This window comes from Conger conger, unplaced genomic scaffold (assembly GCF_963514075.1).
Source record: "Conger conger unplaced genomic scaffold, fConCon1.1 SCAFFOLD_146, whole genome shotgun sequence".
Taxonomy (NCBI): domain Eukaryota; kingdom Metazoa; phylum Chordata; class Actinopteri; order Anguilliformes; family Congridae; genus Conger; species Conger conger.
In genome coordinates, this window is record NW_026890313.1 from 1 (window position 1) to 5,000 (window position 5,000).

Here is a 5,000-nt window from a genome sequence, read left to right on the forward strand (position 1 = left end):
AAAAGAATTATACAAAGTTAGTTTCTAGGCGTTTATTCATGAGAGCTCTCGCTGACTGCCGGTCTTCGCTTACGGCCACACCGCGCTGAGAACGCCCGATCTCGTCTGATCTCGGAAGCTAAGCAACGTCGGGCCTGGTTAGTACTTGGATGGGAGACCGCCTGGGAATACCAGGTGCTGTGAGCATTTTACCAGCGAAATCAATGTACATTATCGTATTTTGGACATTGTTTGAAATAACGACCTTACTTCCTTAAAAAAGAATTATACAAAGTTAGTTTCTAGGCGTTTATTCATGAGAGCTCTCGCTGACTGCCGGGTCTTCGCTTACGGCCACACCGCGCTGAGAACGCCCGATCTCGTCTGATCTCGGAAGCTAAGCAACGTCGGGCCTGGTTAGTACTTGGATGGGAGACCGCCTGGGAATACCAGGTGCTGTGAGCATTTTACCAGCGAAATCAATGTAAATTATCGTATTTTGGACATTGTTTGAAATAACGACCTTACTTCCTTAAAAAAGAATTATACAAAGTTAGTTTCTAGGCGTTTATTCATGAGAGCTCTCGCTGACTGCCGGGTCTTCGCTTACGGCCACACCGCGCTGAGAACGCCCGATCTCGTCTGATCTCGGAAGCTAAGCAACGTCGGGCCTGGTTAGTACTTGGATGGGAGACCGCCTGGGAATACCAGGTGCTGTGAGCATTTTACCAGCGAAATCAATGTACATTATCGTATTTTGGACATTGTTTGAAATAACGACCTTACTTCCTTAAAAAAGAATTATACAAAGTTAGTTTCTAGGCGTTTATTCATGAGAGCTCTCGCTGACTGCCGGGTCTTCGCTTACGGCCACACCGCGCTGAGAACGCCCGATCTCGTCTGATCTCGGAAGCTAAGCAACGTCGGGCCTGGTTAGTACTTGGATGGGAGACCGCCTGGGAATACCAGGTGCTGTGAGCATTTTACCAGCGAAATCAATGTACATTATCGTATTTTGGACATTGTTTGAAATAACGACCTTACTTCCTTAAAAAAGAATTATACAAAGTTAGTTTCTAGGCGTTTATTCATGAGAGCTCTCGCTGACTGCCGGGTCTTCGCTTACGGCCACACCGCGCTGAGAACGCCCGATCTCGTCTGATCTCGGAAGCTAAGCAACGTCGGGCCTGGTTAGTACTTGGATGGGAGACCGCCTGGGAATACCAGGTGCTGTGAGCATTTTACCAGCGAAATCAATGTAAATTATCGTATTTTGGACATTGTTTGAAATAACGACCTTACTTCCTTAAAAAAGAATTATACAAAGTTAGTTTCTAGGCGTTTATTCATGAGAGCTCTCGCTGACTGCCGGGTCTTCGCTTACGGCCACACCGCGCTGAGAACGCCCGATCTCGTCTGATCTCGGAAGCTAAGCAACGTCGGGCCTGGTTAGTACTTGGATGGGAGACCGCCTGGGAATACCAGGTGCTGTGAGCATTTTACCAGCGAAATCAATGTACATTATCGTATTTTGGACATTGTTTGAAATAACGACCTTACTTCCTTAAAAAAGAATTATACAAAGTTAGTTTCTAGGCGTTTATTCATGAGAGCTCTCGCTGACTGCCGGGTCTTCGCTTACGGCCACACCGCGCTGAGAACGCCCGATCTCGTCTGATCTCGGAAGCTAAGCAACGTCGGGCCTGGTTAGTACTTGGATGGGAGACCGCCTGGGAATACCAGGTGCTGTGAGCATTTTACCAGCGAAATCAATGTAAATTATCGTATTTTGGACATTGTTTGAAATAACGACCTTACTTCCTTAAAAAAGAATTATACAAAGTTAGTTTCTAGGCGTTTATTCATGAGAGCTCTCGCTGACTGCCGGGTCTTCGCTTACGGCCACACCGCGCTGAGAACGCCCGATCTCGTCTGATCTCGGAAGCTAAGCAACGTCGGGCCTGGTTAGTACTTGGATGGGAGACCGCCTGGGAATACCAGGTGCTGTGAGCATTTTACCAGCGAAATCAATGTAAATTATCGTATTTTGGACATTGTTTGAAATAACGACCTTACTTCCTTAAAAAAGAATTATACAAAGTTAGTTTCTAGGCGTTTATTCATGAGAGCTCTCGCTGACTGCCGGGTCTTCGCTTACGGCCACACCGCGCTGAGAACGCCCGATCTCGTCTGATCTCGGAAGCTAAGCAACGTCGGGCCTGGTTAGTACTTGGATGGGAGACCGCCTGGGAATACCAGGTGCTGTGAGCATTTTACCAGCGAAATCAATGTACATTATCGTATTTTGGACATTGTTTGAAATAACGACCTTACTTCCTTAAAAAAGAATTATACAAAGTTAGTTTCTAGGCGTTTATTCATGAGAGCTCTCGCTGACTGCCGGGTCTTCGCTTACGGCCACACCGCGCTGAGAACGCCCGATCTCGTCTGATCTCGGAAGCTAAGCAACGTCGGGCCTGGTTAGTACTTGGATGGGAGACCGCCTGGGAATACCAGGTGCTGTGAGCATTTTACCAGCGAAATCAATGTACATTATCGTATTTTGGACATTGTTTGAAATAACGACCTTACTTCCTTAAAAAAGAATTATACAAAGTTAGTTTCTAGGCGTTTATTCATGAGAGCTCTCGCTGACTGCCGGGTCTTCGCTTACGGCCACACCGCGCTGAGAACGCCCGATCTCGTCTGATCTCGGAAGCTAAGCAACGTCGGGCCTGGTTAGTACTTGGATGGGAGACCGCCTGGGAATACCAGGTGCTGTGAGCATTTTACCAGCGAAATCAATGTACATTATCGTATTTTGGACATTGTTTGAAATAACGACCTTACTTCCTTAAAAAAGAATTATACAAAGTTAGTTTCTAGGCGTTTATTCATGAGAGCTCTCGCTGACTGCCGGGTCTTCGCTTACGGCCACACCGCGCTGAGAACGCCCGATCTCGTCTGATCTCGGAAGCTAAGCAACGTCGGGCCTGGTTAGTACTTGGATGGGAGACCGCCTGGGAATACCAGGTGCTGTGAGCATTTTACCAGCGAAATCAATGTAAATTATCGTATTTTGGACATTGTTTGAAATAACGACCTTACTTCCTTAAAAAAGAATTATACAAAGTTAGTTTCTAGGCGTTTATTCATGAGAGCTCTCGCTGACTGCCGGGTCTTCGCTTACGGCCACACCGCGCTGAGAACGCCCGATCTCGTCTGATCTCGGAAGCTAAGCAACGTCGGGCCTGGTTAGTACTTGGATGGGAGACCGCCTGGGAATACCAGGTGCTGTGAGCATTTTACCAGCGAAATCAATGTACATTATCGTATTTTGGACATTGTTTGAAATAACGACCTTACTTCCTTAAAAAAGAATTATACAAAGTTAGTTTCTAGGCGTTTATTCATGAGAGCTCTCGCTGACTGCCGGGTCTTCGCTTACGGCCACACCGCGCTGAGAACGCCCGATCTCGTCTGATCTCGGAAGCTAAGCAACGTCGGGCCTGGTTAGTACTTGGATGGGAGACCGCCTGGGAATACCAGGTGCTGTGAGCATTTTACCAGCGAAATCAATGTACATTATCGTATTTTGGACATTGTTTGAAATAACGACCTTACTTCCTTAAAAAAGAATTATACAAAGTTAGTTTCTAGGCGTTTATTCATGAGAGCTCTCGCTGACTGCCGGGTCTTCGCTTACGGCCACACCGCGCTGAGAACGCCCGATCTCGTCTGATCTCGGAAGCTAAGCAACGTCGGGCCTGGTTAGTACTTGGATGGGAGACCGCCTGGGAATACCAGGTGCTGTGAGCATTTTACCAGCGAAATCAATGTAAATTATCGTATTTTGGACATTGTTTGAAATAACGACCTTACTTCCTTAAAAAAGAATTATACAAAGTTAGTTTCTAGGCGTTTATTCATGAGAGCTCTCGCTGACTGCCGGGTCTTCGCTTACGGCCACACCGCGCTGAGAACGCCCGATCTCGTCTGATCTCGGAAGCTAAGCAACGTCGGGCCTGGTTAGTACTTGGATGGGAGACCGCCTGGGAATACCAGGTGCTGTGAGCATTTTACCAGCGAAATCAATGTACATTATCGTATTTTGGACATTGTTTGAAATAACGACCTTACTTCCTTAAAAAAGAATTATACAAAGTTAGTTTCTAGGCGTTTATTCATGAGAGCTCTCGCTGACTGCCGGGTCTTCGCTTACGGCCACACCGCGCTGAGAACGCCCGATCTCGTCTGATCTCGGAAGCTAAGCAACGTCGGGCCTGGTTAGTACTTGGATGGGAGACCGCCTGGGAATACCAGGTGCTGTGAGCATTTTACCAGCGAAATCAATGTAAATTATCGTATTTTGGACATTGTTTGAAATAACGACCTTACTTCCTTAAAAAAGAATTATACAAAGTTAGTTTCTAGGCGTTTATTCATGAGAGCTCTCGCTGACTGCCGGGTCTTCGCTTACGGCCACACCGCGCTGAGAACGCCCGATCTCGTCTGATCTCGGAAGCTAAGCAACGTCGGGCCTGGTTAGTACTTGGATGGGAGACCGCCTGGGAATACCAGGTGCTGTGAGCATTTTACCAGCGAAATCAATGTACATTATCGTATTTTGGACATTGTTTGAAATAACGACCTTACTTCCTTAAAAAAGAATTATACAAAGTTAGTTTCTAGGCGTTTATTCATGAGAGCTCTCGCTGACTGCCGGGTCTTCGCTTACGGCCACACCGCGCTGAGAACGCCCGATCTCGTCTGATCTCGGAAGCTAAGCAACGTCGGGCCTGGTTAGTACTTGGATGGGAGACCGCCTGGGAATACCAGGTGCTGTGAGCATTTTACCAGCGAAATCAATGTAAATTATCGTATTTTGGACATTGTTTGAAATAACGACCTTACTTCCTTAAAAAAGAATTATACAAAGTTAGTTTCTAGGCGTTTATTCATGAGAGCTCTCGCTGACTGCCGGGTCTTCGCTTACGGCCACACCGCGCTGAGAACGCCCG

At 46.8% G+C, this 5,000-nt stretch overlaps 20 non-coding genes across 20 annotated transcripts in view; all 20 read left to right on the forward strand.

Annotated features, from left to right (window-relative positions):
• The first annotated feature begins 67 nt into the window (after window positions 1-67).
• LOC133119685 (5S ribosomal RNA) lies at window positions 68-186 on the forward strand. Its single transcript, XR_009706723.1, has one exon. It is a non-coding gene; the product is annotated as a 5S ribosomal RNA (ribosomal RNA).
• Window positions 187-325: 139 nt separating this feature from the next.
• Window positions 326-444, forward strand: LOC133119708 (5S ribosomal RNA). Its single transcript, XR_009706740.1, has one exon. It is a non-coding gene; the product is annotated as a 5S ribosomal RNA (ribosomal RNA).
• A 139-nt stretch (window positions 445-583) lies between these two features.
• Window positions 584-702, forward strand: LOC133119720 (5S ribosomal RNA). Its single transcript, XR_009706751.1, has one exon. It is a non-coding gene; the product is annotated as a 5S ribosomal RNA (ribosomal RNA).
• Window positions 703-841: 139 nt separating this feature from the next.
• Window positions 842-960, forward strand: LOC133119732 (5S ribosomal RNA). The gene has a single exon (XR_009706762.1). It is a non-coding gene; the product is annotated as a 5S ribosomal RNA (ribosomal RNA).
• Window positions 961-1,099: 139 nt separating this feature from the next.
• Window positions 1,100-1,218, forward strand: LOC133119577 (5S ribosomal RNA). Its single transcript, XR_009706618.1, has one exon. It is a non-coding gene; the product is annotated as a 5S ribosomal RNA (ribosomal RNA).
• Window positions 1,219-1,357: 139 nt separating this feature from the next.
• On the forward strand, window positions 1,358-1,476 carry LOC133119588 (5S ribosomal RNA). Its single transcript, XR_009706629.1, has one exon. It is a non-coding gene; the product is annotated as a 5S ribosomal RNA (ribosomal RNA).
• A 139-nt stretch (window positions 1,477-1,615) lies between these two features.
• On the forward strand, window positions 1,616-1,734 carry LOC133119599 (5S ribosomal RNA). The gene has a single exon (XR_009706640.1). It is a non-coding gene; the product is annotated as a 5S ribosomal RNA (ribosomal RNA).
• A 139-nt stretch (window positions 1,735-1,873) lies between these two features.
• LOC133119610 (5S ribosomal RNA) lies at window positions 1,874-1,992 on the forward strand. Its single transcript, XR_009706651.1, has one exon. It is a non-coding gene; the product is annotated as a 5S ribosomal RNA (ribosomal RNA).
• Window positions 1,993-2,131: 139 nt separating this feature from the next.
• LOC133119621 (5S ribosomal RNA) lies at window positions 2,132-2,250 on the forward strand. The gene has a single exon (XR_009706662.1). It is a non-coding gene; the product is annotated as a 5S ribosomal RNA (ribosomal RNA).
• Window positions 2,251-2,389: 139 nt separating this feature from the next.
• LOC133119633 (5S ribosomal RNA) lies at window positions 2,390-2,508 on the forward strand. The gene has a single exon (XR_009706673.1). It is a non-coding gene; the product is annotated as a 5S ribosomal RNA (ribosomal RNA).
• A 139-nt stretch (window positions 2,509-2,647) lies between these two features.
• Window positions 2,648-2,766, forward strand: LOC133119644 (5S ribosomal RNA). Its single transcript, XR_009706684.1, has one exon. It is a non-coding gene; the product is annotated as a 5S ribosomal RNA (ribosomal RNA).
• A 139-nt stretch (window positions 2,767-2,905) lies between these two features.
• LOC133119655 (5S ribosomal RNA) lies at window positions 2,906-3,024 on the forward strand. Its single transcript, XR_009706695.1, has one exon. It is a non-coding gene; the product is annotated as a 5S ribosomal RNA (ribosomal RNA).
• Window positions 3,025-3,163: 139 nt separating this feature from the next.
• Window positions 3,164-3,282, forward strand: LOC133119667 (5S ribosomal RNA). The gene has a single exon (XR_009706706.1). It is a non-coding gene; the product is annotated as a 5S ribosomal RNA (ribosomal RNA).
• Window positions 3,283-3,421: 139 nt separating this feature from the next.
• Window positions 3,422-3,540, forward strand: LOC133119679 (5S ribosomal RNA). Its single transcript, XR_009706717.1, has one exon. It is a non-coding gene; the product is annotated as a 5S ribosomal RNA (ribosomal RNA).
• A 139-nt stretch (window positions 3,541-3,679) lies between these two features.
• On the forward strand, window positions 3,680-3,798 carry LOC133119691 (5S ribosomal RNA). Its single transcript, XR_009706729.1, has one exon. It is a non-coding gene; the product is annotated as a 5S ribosomal RNA (ribosomal RNA).
• A 139-nt stretch (window positions 3,799-3,937) lies between these two features.
• LOC133119699 (5S ribosomal RNA) lies at window positions 3,938-4,056 on the forward strand. Its single transcript, XR_009706731.1, has one exon. It is a non-coding gene; the product is annotated as a 5S ribosomal RNA (ribosomal RNA).
• A 139-nt stretch (window positions 4,057-4,195) lies between these two features.
• LOC133119700 (5S ribosomal RNA) lies at window positions 4,196-4,314 on the forward strand. The gene has a single exon (XR_009706732.1). It is a non-coding gene; the product is annotated as a 5S ribosomal RNA (ribosomal RNA).
• Window positions 4,315-4,453: 139 nt separating this feature from the next.
• Window positions 4,454-4,572, forward strand: LOC133119701 (5S ribosomal RNA). Its single transcript, XR_009706733.1, has one exon. It is a non-coding gene; the product is annotated as a 5S ribosomal RNA (ribosomal RNA).
• A 139-nt stretch (window positions 4,573-4,711) lies between these two features.
• Window positions 4,712-4,830, forward strand: LOC133119702 (5S ribosomal RNA). The gene has a single exon (XR_009706734.1). It is a non-coding gene; the product is annotated as a 5S ribosomal RNA (ribosomal RNA).
• Window positions 4,831-4,969: 139 nt separating this feature from the next.
• LOC133119570 (5S ribosomal RNA) overlaps window positions 4,970-5,000 on the forward strand; it is a 119-nt gene continuing 88 nt past the window's right edge. The window contains exon 1 of the ribosomal RNA XR_009706612.1: window positions 4,970-5,000. This exon is cut by the window's right edge and continues 88 nt beyond it. This is a non-coding gene — a ribosomal RNA (5S ribosomal RNA).